Source organism: Panthera leo, chromosome E2 (assembly GCF_018350215.1).
Source record: "Panthera leo isolate Ple1 chromosome E2, P.leo_Ple1_pat1.1, whole genome shotgun sequence".
Lineage (NCBI taxonomy): Eukaryota > Metazoa > Chordata > Mammalia > Carnivora > Felidae > Panthera > Panthera leo.
Window position 1 is genome coordinate 30,403,443 of NC_056693.1, and position 18,730 is coordinate 30,422,172.

The 18,730-nt window shown below is 42.4% G+C and overlaps 1 pseudogene; it reads right to left on the bottom strand.

The window, feature by feature from the left end:
* Nucleotides 1-11,083: 11,083 nt before the first annotated feature.
* Nucleotides 11,084-16,819, bottom strand: LOC122207736 (annotated as a pseudogene).
* Between the last annotated feature and the right edge of the window lie 1,911 nt (nucleotides 16,820-18,730).

Consider the following 18,730-nt stretch of genomic DNA (forward strand, 5'->3'; position numbering starts at 1 on the left):
GTTTGTCAGCCAAGTCTTTCTTTTCTATCATGGATTCCCCCTGAGGGCTCATGATTCATCTCCACTTCTCAGGGATCCACCCTCTTCACAATGCACCAGCTGACTTTTTCCTTCTCTTTTCCTGTCGAAATTTGACTACCTTGATCCATTTCCCATGGGACCTGCCCCAGGCAACACAATTACAACATTAATGCCAACGATGAGCACTATAACTTTACAACCTTCATTACCACCTCAGCATACAAAGCTTTCTCACTTTCTGCCCCAGATTAATCACTCTCCTGGATGATTGGCAGTGGGAACATTCATTTCCTTCAGAGAAAAGCACTGTTACTACCCACTGGGTGTCATCTTGTCACCCAGGTCTCAAAAGACAGCCACAGAAAAGTCAGCCATGGGTACATTTCACAATGTCTGGGCTGTCCAGTCTTCTTCATGACTAATTTGTTATGCTATGTAGACCCTTCCAGAGCCCATAAAAGACTATTGTTAAAATGGGGTGAGCTCAAGGAGAGAAGACATGGGAATGAGTTCTGGACCAGAGAGAACCTGGGGAAAAAGGTACAAGGATCTGGTACCAGTGAAATTACTTTTCTTGTAGTATTCCAACTATAGTGAATCCAAGTCCCCACATGCTCAGGTTATCTAAAGTCCAGCCTCTTCCTGGGGGTTTCTCCTCAAATATCACAAGGGATCCTCAGCCCAGAGCCTGTGAATCAGCCCCCTTGATGCTGCCGGCTGCCACCTTGCAGCAGAGAGTGACTCAAGTGTGACCCTGAAAGCATGGCAGCCTCCTTTTCTGCTCTTGGTTGCCCGGGAGCACTTCCCCCTACCATGGCCAAAGTATCCCTACAGTTAGAACCCAAACAGTTCAAGATATTCAAAAAAATGCCCTGGAGATTATCTACCATCTCCAATGCCCTGCTTGTACCCCAACCATGGATAGATGGTAGGCTCTGCTGATCGGCTCAGGCTTCCATGGTTTGTCAAGTATGAGAAAGAGTGGTCACATTCGAGGAAGTCCTTTGGCAAGACTGCCCCAAACTGCAAAACAGCTTTGTGTGAAGTAAGAGATGAGCTAGACGTTGACAAAGGCTGGGTCAGTTTTACAGTTTTCCCAGATATTTTGCAAATGAAGTTTATTGCTCCAAAAAAGACAGTAGCGGCTTGTGAAATTTACTGGGTCAATGCAAGATCAGGTTTTAGACCTTTTCTTCTGCTAATGCAACAGCACACAAGGACAGGACCCACCTAGATTAGGCAGTTTGATTTGGACCACCTAGCCTACCAAAATGTGTGTTTCTCACTACTGCAGTGGCTATACAGTCAGTAAGCAGAAGTTTATGAAGCCTCATTGCCTCTGTCTTCCCTGAGGTCTTACTGTGTGGAGGAGGAAGTCACTCACAATAGACAGAGCAGCCGAGGAGTAAAAGTTCCCCAGCTCCCAACATCTATCCCAGACAAATGAGAGATAGATGAAATAAGAGACTCAATGAGTAATTCTGAATGCCTTGAATTCTTAACAAAACCTCCAAACAAGATTCTCCTAGGAGGGGATAGGAAAATGCAACTCAAATGAAGCCTTTTAGAGACAAAAAAGAAATGGCACATTTGACAAGGGTCAGCTGGCCAGGCTCCTGTGATGACAGCATTCTGGGAGTATTAATATGTACCAAGAGCTGTAAATGGTTGCAAAAATGTACATGGATTCCTTGACATAATGTACTAGCTCACACCATCTGCCACTTTCAGCCGTCATGGGCTGCATGCTTGAAATCCTTTTTAATCACTTTCACTTAACAAGAAGTTGAGCTCAAAGCTAATTTTTGAAAATCTGCCACTAAAATGATTCCTTGGGGTTGTTGCTCTGGTGACCTTTAAGGACATCTAAGATGGGCAGAAGTCTGCTAAAGAATGCCAAGAATTTTTAAACTTCATGTACTAGTCCACACTGGGTTCTAAATTGAACTTCTCTTACACTAATGTCGGCCATACACAGCAGGAAGGCCGGTGGAATCCCCATATACAAACATGCAGTCTCTATAAAGTCAGTTGAATGTACTCAGGAAGAAAAAAGAGTTTTTAACATAATACTGTGACTACACATAAGCAAGAAACTCAAGATCTATTCAACTCAAGAAACCATGATTCCAACACTTTAAGGAGAAGACGGCAGTTCTGGAAGTATTAAGGTTTGATACTGTATCCCCTAAACCATGTTTGCTATATGTCCTAGTGAATTTAAAATATTTTTTAAAAGTTTTAAGTTTATTTATTAATTTTGAGGGAGAGAGAAAGAGCACACACGTGTGAGTTAGGGAGGGGCACAGAGGGAATGGGGGAGAGAGAGAATCCCAAGCAGGCTCCATGCTGTCAGCACAGAGCCCAACACAGGGCTCAATCCCATGAACCGTGAGACCACGACTTGAGCTGAAATCAAGAGTCAGGCTCTTAACTGACAGAGCCACCCAGGTGCCCCAAATTTAAAATATTTTTAATGAAATTTTTGATTATACACAGTTTTTGTCTTATACCTTTAGATCCTAACCCCAGTCTTAAGAGCTAACCCTTCTTTTGACATTCTCTTCAAATCCACAGAAAGCCAGCCTCTCTTTGGAGACTAGTGGGATTATGTGTAATGAAAGTTAGAATAACCATAGCTGGTAAGTGTAGTGATCTGTGAAGTAGACTCTCCAACTTACAGTTGGTTTGTTTTGTTTTCCCTGGAAATTGTCCTCTTGGCAACATTTTGCCAAAAAGTCAACTTTAAGGCCCAAATAACAAGACTTTCTAAGAAGGAGGTAAAGGCCCTTCCCATCCTTCAAAAAGAGCACTAGAGAAAACAAATTCAAGATCAGAACTATATGAACCCTGTGTACCCTGGAAAGATTCAAGATGGGAACACACATTGGCACGTCAAGAGGGGTTGTTATATAACGTGGCTTTCACAGATAAGCCCCAGACATTTGTCCCTCTTGCACTAAAATGGTCCTTGGAGTCTCATTGGCCAAATGGACTGGTCTTAACACCAGATTCCATTACTCCCTATTGGCTCCTAGATTTGTTCACCATAGAATGAATTTGTTTCCCATGATGCCTCAAATGCATCTCATGACAGCTAAACTTATGTCTCAACTCTACCTGGGCCCTAGGCTGCCTAGATATTTGGTCAAACGTTATTTTGGGTATGTCTGTAAGGGTGTTTTAGGGTGAGATTAACATTTGAATTGGTAGATTGAATAAAGAAGATTGCCCACCCTAATACAGATGGGCCTCACCCAATCAGTTGAAGACCTGAAGAGAACAAAAAGGTTAAATGAGAGGGAACTTCTGCCTGAGAGCTTGAGCTGCGACATGAGTCTGTCTGTTGCTGACTTCAGACTCAAATTGAACTATTGGCTCTTCCTGGGTCTTAAGCCCGCAGGCTTTTAGACCAGAATTTATAGTAATTGTCATTCCTGGTTCTCAGGCTTTTGGACTCAAATTGGAACTATATCTTTGGATCTCCTGGGTCTCCAGCTTGCAGGTGATAGATTTTTTAGATTTCTCAGCCTCCATAGTCACGTGAGTCAATTTCTTATAACAAATCTCTTTATAGACACATGCACACACACAAACACACACACACACACACACACACACACACACACACACAATCTTCTTAATCAGTTTCTCTGGAAAACCCCGACTGAGACATGCATCTGTAGCCAGAACAATCTTTACAGTTCGTGCATCAGACTTGGTCTCAAACTGACTGCATACATCAGAATAGGCTAGAATATGCTCTAGTAACAAGCGATTTCAAAAGCTCAGGGACTTATAGCAACAGTGGTCATTCACAACACATGCCCATCCTAGGTCAGTAGAGGAGCTCATGTCCTTTGTCATTGCAGTCATTCAGAGATGTAGGTGGATGGAGCAGCCACCCCCACTTCCCCCAAATCTTATTGACAACTATGCCAGGGTAAAAGGGAGCTCTGGACAGTCTTGCACCAGGAATGAGACATCCCAGCCTAGAAAAGACAAACATTACTTTTACTCACACCCCCATTGATTTGGACTGGTGCACAGCTCCATCCAACCATTAGAGGAGCAGGAAGTGTAATCCTACCATGCGTCTACAAGGCAGAGGGTTGGAAATATTTGGTAAGGACTGCTATATTTATTTAACACATGACTCCCACTTCTGCTATACTCTCTGGGTGTCTTAAAAATCACAAAGCAGTCTATTTGACCAGATCCTGTGAACTCACTGCTAGAACAGCAAACAAACAAACAGACAAACAACCAAACACAACTTTGGATGGGGTTTTCATAGAAATAAGCAGGTAAACAAACGAGCAAACAAATGTAAAACCCTCAGGGTGGTGGCCAGAAATGCTTCCTGGACACTCCAGGTTTGCTGTGTGGTAGTAGAAAAGCATTAGTGCCCAAAATGAAGTGTTTGTTCTCTCAGGGCTCCTTGTGTCCTCCGTCCCATCCTGTGGGCAATGACCTTTCCAGAATTCTTATCTTCCAGTCTCTATTCTTGACCTGAATTCTCTTCTATTTTCCCCAAACTTTTCTGTCTTCCGTTCATTTCCAAAATTGATATTTTATTCAGGTGGGACATAACATTTATCTCAAGAAAATTATTACAGAAATCAGAGAGAAAGGCAATAGGGAGAGGAGCCTTAAAAATCAGTGATAATAATTCCTCTAGGATGTGGAACCATTTCATGGAGCATTTGAGTGCAGCTGGATCATACAAGAAAATCACCACTGACTCAATCCTTCAGAAGGTGCAACGTAAAAAACAAGGAGTCCTACAGCATCAAACACACGCTTACTGTTGACTTTTCCCCTATGGATAGTGTTTTCCCAGAGACTCATATTCTTATTTATTCATAAAGACTAGGGCAGAAATCAAAAGATAAATAGTGGCTCTGGCCTTAACCACCCACCTCTTGATAAGTACAAATTGCATTGAACTTCTCTTTCAGCTCGTGGATATTTGACATATATTTAAAGTAAATATCAGTCATATAGAACATCTGCATAATCTTGGAGAGGGTTATAGTCATGCAAATAATACCACTAGATTAGGGACTGGGGGGATAAAGGCAGTGTTAACTCTAGGTCTTAATTTGAAAGGCTAAATCTGTCACCTGTCACTCTAATTACACTAGTCTTCTGTCTTCCACGGGTTTCCTGATTATACATACATGTGTTGTGGCTTTCAGTGTAAGGGACAAAGCGTTTTAGAGAGGCAACAAAAGTGTTCTTGTCAATTATAGCGGCTATTAACACTAATTGTGCTTTAGAATTCTCACTAACAACAGCCTTAGAGACCCCAATTAATATACCACCCTTCATAGAGATACGATGGAACCTGAGGTGTTACTGACACCAGCCTAATAACTAGTCTGGTTGTGGTGTGAATTGGCTCAGAGTGAGAATTTTAAGTACCATGCCAGAAAAGAAATTAGCATTCTTTAGTCTCCTGTTGTAATGGAGGTATAAGGAGCTGGCCTACACTGCAGAACTGTGGTTGGAGGTACATAAAGCCCCTGAAAGGGGAGTGTTGAGTTCCAAACCTTTTGAAAAATGGAAGGACCTTACCAGTGTTGTCAATCTGGGTAAACTTGTCCGGTTGGGTTGAACAGAGCAGGGGGCTTCTCCTGGGTACATTCACCTTCATGGTCAAACACCAAACAGAAGGAGAGTTACAGGGACTTCCAAGGTCCAGCTTCTACTCATCTAGAAGATAAGACTTCTAGAGTATAGGCTTCTGGAAAAGAGGAAGGGAAGTATCTCTCCTTTTGTTCATAGACTCAAAAGCTTACCTTGGGGTGGGGTGGGGGTTATACTTGTAAATAGGTGGTTAGTGTTCACACACACACACACACACACACACACACACACACACACACACTGTTCTTAGCCACTCGCTACAGAGTTATGGCCCAACTTAACAGGATTTTGTCTCCATTCCATTGGTAGAGCTCCTCTTTTCACACTTCTAAGAGGGCCAAGAGACTGTTCCAGATGGTAAAACAAATTCCCTTCATTTAACTTGAATTGATATCAAGATTTTTCCGCAATAGATTTGGGGAGAGAGGTGACTGAGTTAGGGGATCTACATGTCTTATTTCCAGATCCCTGTCCTTCGTTGGCTACAACCCTCTGCATCCTACTACACAGCATCTCCCTGCACAAACATGACAATTAGGAACTTGTCATAGGCATCCATTAATGCATACGTCCACACTCTTAACAGATAAGGTACCACTGATTTCTTCTCTTGGCAGTGACAAAGTGGAGTCTGGAGGTCCAGCCTAACACAGTTACTGCTCTCAATGGCATGGACCAGTTGTTTTAATGCTCTGTTCCACTGTTTTCCTCAGCTACCAAAAGTATCAAAAGAGGGTACTGTTACTTCCCCCAGTGCCCCCTAAAGATGCTATAGAGAAGAAAGGATATGAATGTCTTTGGAAGGGGGTAAAGGTGTTGTACAAAAATTGGTTGCTATAAATCAACTAAAGAAGGGTTTAAAACAAACAGTGGAGAAGAGGAGAGAAAAAGAAAGGGAAAGAAAGTACAAGCATATTCACCAATAGAACCACCCACCATCAGAGGAGCTCTTGGAAAATGTTGCCTATTCCATGGAATGTTGATAGGTGTTATGTAATAAAAATATTCCAGCAATCCCATCTTTGGGTCCCTGAAAGAGAAGCCCCTGACCTAGGTCTTAAGGAACAGAGGGCTACTCTGGCCCTCCCCAACCTGTGCCCTTTGGGATAAGGAATCCACAGGTCCAAGGAGACATGTCTACTCAGAACCCACATGGCTCCTCTAGTCTACACTCGTCATACCCAAACAGCCTCCATGCTCCCAGGGGAAGAAACTTGGATATGGATGTGCAGCTGGAGTGTCCACACATGTGTATTGGGGCTTCTTATAGCATGGGACCCAGGGGTGAAATGGAAGAGAGAATAGACCATGATCTGGGAGCCAACCTCTTCCAAAACAGAGGTCCAAGGTGTCCAAGAATTCTGAATTCAAACCTGGATTTCCAGGTAATTAGGAAGGTATATTTGCCAAGATAGGAAGATATAGCATATACCATATAATGTATTGTTAGCTTAATTTATAACTTTCAATATTTAGATGTTGGTATATAGACTTCCATTTATACTCTTTTAAGGTCCTGAAAATATTAGGATTGGGCCCAGATTCCAGGGTCAGTTAAGTTTGGGAAACACTGGGATAAATAGTTAAACAGACTTTTTTTAGTGTAGGATATCTCAGAGCCTTAAATATGCATCATGCATTATGTATATCTTGGAAGGGATTATACCATATTTCCTTCATTCCAAAATGCACATTTTTTCCCACATTTTAACATTTCTGAAATCAAAATGCATCTTACAGTTGTAGTCAGCCAGAAAACAGCTGTGCCCGAACATATGCATGAAAATTTGCAGAGTGGGTGTCAGGGGCTTGGAAGAAAATCCCAGAAACAATAGTGGAGCATGTTTTTAAGAAATGTTGCATCATCCAAACTCTTGATGACATAGAAGAAGATACAGAAGAGGATACTTTGTAAAATCACACAAGAGCCAATGACTTAGAGTCATCAAAATCACTCTTGGGTGTTAAAGAAGAAAATGTAAGCAAATTAAGTTGCTTAGGCTTCCTTCATGTTGAATTGGACTCTTCTGATCATTTGTTTAAAATACATATATTTACATAAATATTATAGAAGTCTTTCAATGGTTTCATGGTTTGGTTGGTAGCAGTTTGCCTTTCTTGGTTGAGCATAAAGTAATGGTATGTATTCATTTAACAACATTATAGATTCTATGAAATACAATAGTATGCAAAGTTTCCCAGATGCCTTTGAACAAGGAGACACGATTTTTCCTCTAAATCATTACATGAGATTCCTGTTTTCTGAAGCATGCTTTGAAAAGGCTGCATTAACTCATGGAACACTGAAATATAGGGGTTGGCAGAGGCTTCAGAAGACCCAAATCCCTCATTTTCAAGACAAGAAAGGTGAGATACTAAAGGAGAAGTGACTTGCCTAAGTTTACATAGCACATACCTGGCAGGTATAGACAAGGGCCAACTATCCTGACTCCTGATAGAAAATTTTGATCCTTAAATGAATTGACTCTTCCTGGTGTTTACCAAGCTGGTTGTTTCTGTCCCAACCTCAGTTAGTGAATCAATATTGTGTTCTTTTGTGTCTTGGCAAATTCAAACTCTGTTTCTGATTTGTTTGTCAATAATCATTAAAAAAAAAAAAAAAGATTGACAAAGAAAGAACATTCATCCAGAGGTCCACAATCCCACAGATTCAAGAAGCTCAATGAACCAGAAGTTGAATGAACTTAAAGAAAAACCGCACCAAAATGCCATCATGAAATTGCTGAAAGCCAATGATTAAAAAAAATCCCAAAAGCAGCCAAAGCAAAGGAATATAGGTAAGTTTAAAATAGACGAATAGGAAAAAGACATCGTACAAATGCTAATTATGTGGAAGCTGAAGGGACTTTACTAATATTAAACAAAGCAGACTTCAAAACATAGATACGACCCAGAATCTTCTAATGATATTTCTAACATTACAGGTATTATAGTACCTAATATCTAATGACAAAAGGTAAATCGCTGAGAAGATCTAACAATTCTAAATTATACCCAATAACAGAGCTTCAAAATGTATGAAGCAAAACCCAATAGACTAAAAAGGGAAATTGACAAATCCACAGTTGTGGTTGGAGATATCAACAATCCTCTCCTAGTAATTGATAGAGTACATAGGGAGAAAATCTGTTAGAGTACATCCAGAGGCACAACGATGTATGCATACAACTCTTTGCAGAAGCACAATCTGAATCTGGGCTTTGCCACTGAAGAGTAATGGCCTAGACTCCTGAGGTGATGTTCAGTCTAGGGTCCTGTCAGAGCAGAATGGGTGTCACATGCTTCTCAGCTTATGAAGAGATTTAAACAATTCATGAGTCTTTGATCATGGGCACTCCATCTCTGGCCAAAGCATTAAGAAGGTAAGAGGAACCTGTACAGGGAGCTTGCTCTTGAATGACCAAAATGTGCATGGCTTCTTTCTTGGGGACAACAAACCTATTAGGATATGGAGAGCATAAAACATTCATACTCCCTTTTCTGTGTCATTTATCTCTGGAGAATCCTAAATGCATGCTAGATAATTTCCCATGAGGTTGATGGATAGTCATGGTCTCCAGTGAATCGTGCCTTCTTCTATCAATGCCCAGGTATAGATCATTGCAATGGGACTGTTGTCTTGGTCATGTGACTTCCTTTGGCCAATAGGATGGTCTGCGAACAAGCCCTAGGCAGAGGCTCAAATGACATTTGCAAATTAAGGTTTACTCTGTCTTTCTCTTGCTGTTTTTAGAACTCAGCCACCATATAAAGAAGCCTAGACTAGGCTCACATAGACATGTGACCCCACTGACAGCCAAGCACCAATCACCAGAAATGTGAGTTAGGCCATCATAGATACCCAGCTCCAGTCAAGCAACCAGAAGTGACCCCAGATGAGACAAGCTCAAGTCCAGCCCAAATTGCTGACCTACAGAATTGTGTGCAATAAAGTGGTTGTTTTTAAGTTTTGGGGTGGTTCACTAGGCAGCAATCAATAACTTGTTATACTCCAAGCTCCAGCCAGCTCTGCTCCAAGAAAGGCAAGAGTAATGACCACTCCTCTGGTTACTCAAAGGAGAGACAGAAAATGTCCCATGATATTGCCTGGGACTTTGGGCTTAACCTCTTTTGACGCAGTCCCTTTCTCAGCCCAGCAAATCAATGTGAATAAAACACATGTGCTGAAAATCCCCTGATGCCCTTCTAGGCAGAACTTTTTGGTTAGGAAAAGAAAAAGAAACTTAATTTGAAGCTTTAATAACCTCCCAATTAGGTTGTTTCTGCTAGCATTAATATTTAATCATGACATTACTGTGACTATTTTAGAATTGAACTGAAATTAAGTATAAATGTTTGATCATAAATAATTTCATTATTAAAGATAATCTTTGTTATATATGTTTCTGTGCCTATCTTTTATTAAGTTTACTTTTCATGTTGACATTTTTAAGGGCATAATTGTATGTTTTCGTTCTTAGTAATATTGTTACCATATATTAATTATGGCATCATGCCAGGAACACTAGTAATGAAATAAGTTGGTTTTTCTACTTTAAGAGCCAGCAATAGGCTTTCTCTCCTACACAACTAACAAACAGACAATCAGCTTTGAGCTCTATGTTGATTCCCTGATTTACTGTCTCTCTCTCTTTATTTGTGCATAAGCACTATTGCTCTTGATTTATGGAAATATCAGTAAATGAGAGCGGGAGGGATGGTTAGCTTTGTCCTTTCTTTCAGAGGTTTCTTGGAGGCCATATACAGCACCGAAGGAAGGCTGTGTGGTAGACATTATAACACTCTCCCAAAGATGTCCACATTCTAATCCCCAGAACCCTTGAATATGTCACCTTACATGGCAAAAGAGACTGCAGGTGTGATTAAGGACCTAGAGATGGAGAAATAATCCCGGGTTATCTGGATAGGCTCAATGTAATCACAAGGGTCCTTAAAAGTAGGAGAGAGAGGCAGAGGAGAAAGGGAAGTAGATATGACAATGCAAGCAGGGTTGGAGTAATATGCAAGAAGGACTCAACCCACCACTACAGACTTTCAGAGATGGAGGAAGGGGACACATATCAAGGGGTGGGGGCAGCTTCTAGAAGCTGGAAAATGCAAGGAAATGGACTCTCCCCTAAAGTGTCCAAAAATGAATGCAGCCCTGCTTATACCTTGATTTTAGCCTAGTGAGACCCAGGTCAGACTTCAGAACTATGTGATAATAGAAGGAGTGGGGCAGGGTGGGGGGGTGTTGGTTGGTTTGTTAGTTGGGTTTTTAGTAGCACTAGTGTTTCTTAAACTATGCCTTAGCATGAGCACTGGGGCTTGCCCATGGTGCTCTTGATGTATAACCCCAGACATTCGGCCAATTCTTCGTGAGCAATGACACCAGAAAATTGACAGCTGATTAGATGTTGTACACAAGCTCATCATCTATCATCTTCACGTGCCCAACAGCCACGGCAAGACACAGCATCTTTTTCATCTGGAATTTGATCATGGACTTCACTTCATCCACTTTGGCCATCATGTCCTCATTGTGGGTCAGCAAGGAAGGGAACTTGCCAGCCTTATTCGGGCCTGGGCCCAGGATTCGTGAGATCTGTTTAATAAGAGACTCTAAAGCCAAAAAGGCATCATACTTTTTGGCCAGTTTCTTGACTAATTTTTTATAGTCGTTGAGTTTCTTCGGTGCCTCAGTGTCTATGTGGGAAAAGTTCAGAGCCTTGGCCTCATCACGGTGCTGCTGGTCGCCCCAAATACGGTGAACCTGGAGTGGGGAGTGGACTTAAGCCTGATGGTGCCGAGAAGCATTTGTCCTCCTGAGGGTTGTAGCTCTTCAAGGTGATCTACAGCTCCACCCCCTCCAAAAACTTTGGGTGCTCGCACTGGTTCCCGTGCAGGACTTCCGGCACGGCCTTGTGTAAGATGTCCTGCGAGACCGCTGCTCACGGTGCCGCTCGCTGCAATAACCGGAAAAGGAGCTCTATGCGTGTTGTTTTAAGCCACTACGTTTGTCGTAATTTGGTACGGCAGCCACAGGAAACCGATACAGGTGGCATTCCCCGTGAGCACCTGGGTTGGATCCGGGCAGTCCCACTTACAGGCTGTAGCAGGAGGCAAGTTGTTCAACCTATATAAGCTTCCATTTTCTAGTCAATAAAATGAGGGCAATAGTGGTTATTTCATAAGGTTATTGGGATAATTAAATGAGGCAATTTGCATAAGCCTCTTTGCACTCTGTCTAGCTCATTTTAAACATTTGTTAAAGGTTAATTATTGTTGCCGTTATTAAGACCTGCTGCAACCGACTGTTATCGTTCACACTTAGTTGTAAAGGATCCCCCCGCCTGCCCATCAATGATGGAACTGCAGAGTCTTCCTGGAGGTGGTGTGCGCTCCTTCCCTCATCGTTAGGCTTGGTCTTGGGACTTCTTTGGCCAACGGACTGTGAGCAGACTCCAGCCAAGCCACTTCCAAGGGGAAGCTTTCAGAGCAGGTGCATAGTTTGGCCCTGCCTCTTGTTCTTTCCTCATTGTGACAAGAAAGACATTTCCCAGAGAAGGGCTGCTTCTTCCACCTGAGTCCTGGCTGAGAAGACACGTGGCACAGAGCCACAGCACATGTAAAGTGAGATGTAAATGTTTATTGTCGTAAGTCATTGGGATTTGGGGGTTGTTTGTTTTCATAGTAAAGTTGACAAACCCACCTCCCGTAGACGCTTAGAGAGTCTGCCATCTCACACACACATGCACACACACCTCCCTCCAGACTATCTGCAAGAGCTACACTTTGTCCACAGCTACTCTGACACTCACGTGGGCATTCTGTAATGCTAATGCTAGGACCCCAGAGGCCCTAACCAGAGCTAATCCAAGAACGTATGGCCCCATGGCCCCATGTGGGCAAATAAAGGCTTTACCCAAGAAGTTTGGAATTGTGACCTAAAGGCAGCTAGAGAACTTTGCCTATGCCTATAAATAAGGGATTGGGGAAGAAGGAGAATCCCTAGAAATTACGGCCTGGTCATCTTGGATCTTGCAGCTGGAGAAGCAGAGAAGGCACATTTGCAGGGACAGAAGAGTAGAGATGCAAGAGAAGAACACATGGTGGCCTAAGTCCCTAGCGGTTTAGTAACTCCTGGAGTGGTTCATGCTGAGGCGCTTGGGCTCCATGGAATAAGCCAGTCTCCTCTCAATAAGTACCCCCTCCTACTTAAGAAAGCTCACGTTGGTTTCTTTAACCTTGAACCACAAGCATCTTGGCCAAGATGAAGTTCTAGGCATAAGTCTTACTCTTAGGAGGTAGCAAGGAAAAGGTTCCATCCATGAGAATCCCAAAAGCCCTGAGGGACCAATCTGCATGTAACAGAGGACACAACCTCCCCTCTTCCCTGTCTGACTGAGCCCCATCGGTGTAGAGCTCGTAACTCCCCACTTGTTGCAAACCTGAGCTCTTTTGGGCACATGAGTCAGAGAGGTAGAGGAAGATGGTTTAAGTACAATTCATTCACCATTAAACACATACGTTAGACTCTTACTCATTTCTAGACACCACGAAAATGGGAGAAGTACTAGGAAGATAGCCCCATCTTGCCATTTGTATGTAGCTTAGCAGAGGGTAAGAGGGTAGGAAAGAAGGTCAAAGAAAAGGTTCCAGGTGGGAGTTTGGGCTCCATCTCTGCCACTAACTAGCTCTGTGGTTTCAGTAGTCATTTTATCGCTCTAGCCTTCAACCTCCTATCTACAAAATAAGGGCCTAGATTAAATGATTTCTTCCAGGTTTTTCCATGATGCCTGGCCCATTGCCACTATAGCTAAGATCTGATAAGCAAAAAGTTGCCATTGTCCTTGGACTGTCAATAATTTCCACATAGGGTATGAGGCCAGCTTCATCAGAACCGTGCGGGGTACAGTCTAGAAATGAAGATTTTTCGAGCCTCAACTCCAGATTCCTATTCAGTGGGGCTAGGCATCACCCTGGTTAGTGCTGATTTTAACACATGGTCAAATTTGGGTACCACCTTCTCAGGCTATTATGGATTCTGCAGAAATGTCCCAGCTTTCCTTTAAGCACATAAACAATCAGCAGCGTGATAAATTGATAAGCTGTACATTAATTGTTAATACTTACATAGCAATTCTTACCCAGCCTGGCACTGTACTAAGTGCTTCATACATAGTATTAGCTCATTTAATCCTAACAACCCTGGGAGGTAAGTATGTCACTCTCTCCAGGACAATTTTAATTGTTTTATTCATCTATTCTTCCTCAATGCAGTTAAAGACTTTGGTCAGGCCTTCCCTATAGGATAGTAACTCAAATAAATAATTAAAATGAAATAAAACACAAAAGGAGAAGAAGCCCTAATTTAAAAGCTAGCTTCTCTGTGAGCCTGCCTCATGCCCACACTCCTTCATGACCCCATGTCAGTATTCACCACACCTCCAGTAAAATGTGAGGAAAAATGGCAAAGAAATGAACTGTACTTCCCAGGGTGGGGTGATCTAATGCAACAGAGATTTAGTTGTGGGCTTATTCTGCCACGGACCCAGATGTCAGGAGAAATCTATGCATCAGAAAAGGTAGAAGCAAGGGACCCAGTTGGATGACCTTGAAATTTTATGATCAGATGTGATATCCGACATTTATACTCTGGATACATTAATAACATGCAATATTGAAGAAATGAGAAAAGGAGTGGGGACATAAGCCACTGAGGATTTTATTGGATCTAGGGAGGGTTCTATCTCAAGGAGGAATGATAACAAGGGACAGTAATTTAAACAAGGCATTTAGTTATCTCACATATTTAAGTTTGGAGCTAAGTGTTCCTGTGTTGGTTCAGCATTGCATCATGGATCCTTATTACTTTCTTTTTTCCATTCTTTTACTCTACATTCCTACAAAGTAGAGATTCAGCCTCCAGCATATAAGCTCATGATTACAAGATGGCTGCCATAACCCTGAGTATTATATCCTAACACTACAGCATCCAAAGCAGGACAGGAGAGAATAAGCCCTTTCGTTATACATCTCTCTCTGTTGCCACACAGGAAAACTTCTTCCAGAAAGAACATTCCCCTTAAACCTCTTTGGTCAGAACTGAGTCACTTGGCCACTTGTAAGGTTTGAATTGTGCCTCCCCAAAATTTATGCATTTAAGTCCTAACCTCCAATACCTCAGAGTCTGACCTCATTTGAAGATAAGGTCTTTACAGAGGTAATCAAATTAAAGTGAAGTCTTGGAGCACCTGGGTGGCTCAGTTGGTTGAGCATCTGACTCTTGACTTCAGCTCAGGTCATGATCTCACAGTTCATGGGATCAAGCTCCTTGTTGGGCTCTGTGCTGAAAGCCGGGAGACTGCTTGGGATTCTCTCTCTCTCTCTCTCTCTCTCTCTCTCTCTCCCTTTCTCTCTACCCCTCCCCCACTCTCTCTCTCAAAACAAATAAATAAACATTTATTTTTTAAGGAGTGAAGTCTTTAAGGTGGGTCTTAGCCACCAGTGAAATTTGGACACGGAGGGCAGGTGATGTGAAGACACGGGGGGAAGGAAGACAGCCATCTACAAGGCAGGGAGAGGAGTCTGGAACAAATCATTCCCTTACAGCCCTCAGAAGGAAGCAGCCCTGCTGACACCTTGATCTTGGACTGCCAGCCTCCAGAACTAGAAAACAAATTCCTGTGGTTTAAGCCCCCCCTGCCCACCCAGTTTTTGTACTTTGTTACAGCAGGCGTAGCTAACGAATACAGCCACCTCTACCTGACTTCAGGAGATGCCATGAACGTGAATACATAATCAGCCTCTGTTGTGTGAGGCAGACCTGTGAGCATACAATAGAGAGGACAATGTCTGTTGGCCGGGCAACCAATGGCGACAGTCCCATCTTTGTTTGCAAGTCCCATAAACAGATTCCGACTAACTTAGCCAGAATAGGGAAGCCTTAGGTTATGAGGACGGGGTTAGGGTTAGGGAGGTAGGAAGGCTAGAGAACCAAGCTCAGAAAAATGTAGAAAGCAGGGTGGGACTGGGGGTCTGGAGAGCAGGAATGACATAATCTTCTCATACTTCCCCCACTCCGATGAATGTGCTCCTAATACATTTTCTGCCCTTAAAATCCCAATGAATCTGAGTCCCAGGAGAGCAGGGACCTAGCTTGTGACAAAAGTAGAAGAGAGAATGCTAACCTGATTTAAGTATAACAAAGCAAGCCCATACTTGGCTGGAGACAGGTAATTTACCAAAAGGAAATGATGGAATTACTTCTTAAAGAAAATTAGGAATAGAGGCTGGGAGGCAAGAGAAATTAAATTTCCACTACACAGGTGGAAGGGCAATGGGTACAGAAATTGGAGACAAACAGGGCTTCCTTATAACCAACCTAACTCCAACCTGGGAACGGGTCCTCAGGGCCAAGCCCCAAGTTACATTTAAGCTGCCCATACTTTCCGTTCTAAAACCCTCACCCCAGAGCATGATCATTAATTACCCAGTATCCATTCCAGGTTCATTTTCCAGTCTCTTCTTCTAGGTCCTCCCTACGTATTCCCTTTGGATCGTAAGCCCTCAAAGGACCAAATTAAGAAGGAAACACAAAAGCAAATGGTTTAAATTCACCAGGATCACTCACTTTCTTCAAATCCAGTACCGTTGTCCATGCAAATAACAAAGACAAAAAAATCACTTGAGTCTGTATCGACAAAGCACCAAAAACATTCAGTCGATTAGATCAAGTTGGCAAACAGCCTGTCACTCAGGTTGAGGGAGGGGAGAATCTGGCAAATTAGATGTTTGACTGAATTGACGGGCTGTCTTGGTCAAAATACATCCTTTTTATTAAATGTTGAGAGATCATAGTATATCAAAAAGAAAATCTGCAAAAGCCACTTTTCATCTGTGTAAACATTAAAATCAAGGTGGCATATTGGAAATCTCTAAATAACACTTTGTCTATCTAAGAGGGTGTAATTCTTTGGGTCAGAATAAATTAGGGAAGAAAGCCTCCTTTTCAAGTAGAAAAGGCTTGAGAGACTAAATTACCTGAAGACAGTGTGTCGTCTATATCAATATGATTTCTTACCACCTCTACCATTTCACACTGCTTGCATGGTGACAGTTCCATATACTGAGGGAGCACCATGCTGTTTTCTATTTATTATCTTATTTAATCTGACCAGTAATTCCATAAGGTAAGGACTGCTATCTTCATTGCAGAAAGAGGAAAACCGTGGCTTATGTGGTGTAAGTAGCTTCCCCAACTTTACACAGATATTAAATTTCAGAGAGGAGACTTGAATTTATGTCTGATTTCAAAGCCCTTGGTTTTAACCACCATGTTGGTGGCTGCCTTCTGAGAGTATTGAACTATTTCTTCCTAGCCACACTGCTGACATCTTTTTCCCTGGGCTGACTCAAGAATTCTAGAACATTCTTTTCTAATTGTTCTGGGTCAAAGACTATCTCTTTTTGTTAGCTCCCATAAATGCAAAAACTCCAAAGTCCTGGCTGCAAAATCCCTTAATCCAACTTGCCCTCGCCTTTCACAGAGGCTCAAGACCAAGGACTTCAGTAGGGTCTATCCTGCCCCCGTCAGTACTCTTTCCCATATGCAATGTGCGTTTACCTCTTCTGCAGCTCAGTCTGTTCTTGGAGAAAACTTTCACACAATAGTATCTATACAGTAGTTATCTACTGCCTCACCAGGGGGCTGCTTCTATGAGCACAGTGGTAAGATTTTCATTGCATTGCCATTGACTTTTGTCTTATATTTATGGCCATGTCTTCAATTTCTCCTTTAATTTAGAGAACAAGAGCTGCTTGAAAGTCACCAAGGCTTGTTTCAGATTCTGTGTCTCCCTCTCTCTCTGACCCTCCCCCGTTCATGCTCTGTCTCTCTCTGTCTCAAAAATAAATAAACATTAAAAAAAATTAAAAAAAAAAAAAAAGAAAGAAAGTCACCAAGGCTGGCCACTCAGCAGACTGTCTCTTGCCATTTCTTGATCGCTTCTCTTTTATTCATCCCAACTTCAATTTGTGCAATATGACCAAAGCCCAAAGGGAATCAGGGGACATGAAGAAATGGTTTCTACTTGACCCTTCCCTTCAGGGACAACAGCTCAAGGGGGATGTAGAACCCTTTACTATACGTGAACTTCTTTAAATTCTTTGCCTGAAGGCGTATGACAGAAATGAGTAAGAAGGAAGAGCGACCTTCCCGCAATCCATTTTAGGAAGGCACGAAATTATTTTGAACAACCACTTCAACAGCCTGAATCAATTCCTTTAAATTCTAGAATGCTCTTTTTCTATACTTATCTCTTAGACGAGCATTATATATAATTGAGGTGAGCTCCAGGACCAGACCCAGAAGTAAAACAAAAACAAAAACAAAAAAGGAAGAGATCTTCACAAGAGTGGCCAAATTTCTTGCCTTTAATTTCACCCATCTCCACTCTTACAACTTAAAAGAATATTTTGTATGTTCTGTAATGCTTTCTCCCCCTTCCCAAATTTATATCCGCTTACCAGGATAGAGGGCAGTGGTGAAGTAAAACGTGTCCACAGAATCATCTGTCCCGAAAGCTATCCCCAGGTGCCCCCTCCACACAGCACTCCCTCCTCTGAGCTTATGTTCTAGTGACAGGAGGCAGATAATAGGTAAGCAAGATCCTTTCAAATGGTGTTCCGTGCTATAAAGAAAATAAATTTCCTTGGGGCGCCTGGGTGGCGCAGTCGGTTAAGCGTCCGACTTCAGCCAGGTCACGATCTCGCGGTCCGTGAGTTCGAGCCCCGCGTCAGGCTCTGGGCTGATGGCTCGGAGCCTGGAGCCTGTTTCCGATTCTGTGTCTCCCTCTCTCTCTGCCCCTCCCCCGTTCATGCTCTGTCTCTCTCTGTCCCAAAAATAAATAAAAAACGTTGAAAAAAAAAATTTAAAAAAAAAAAAAAAAAAAAAAAAAAAGAAAATAAATTTCCAGCGCTGGAGATCTGGACCACTCATGTTGCTGCTCCGCCCAACTACATGGCTAGGGCATCCTGGTGCTGCATTCCTAGA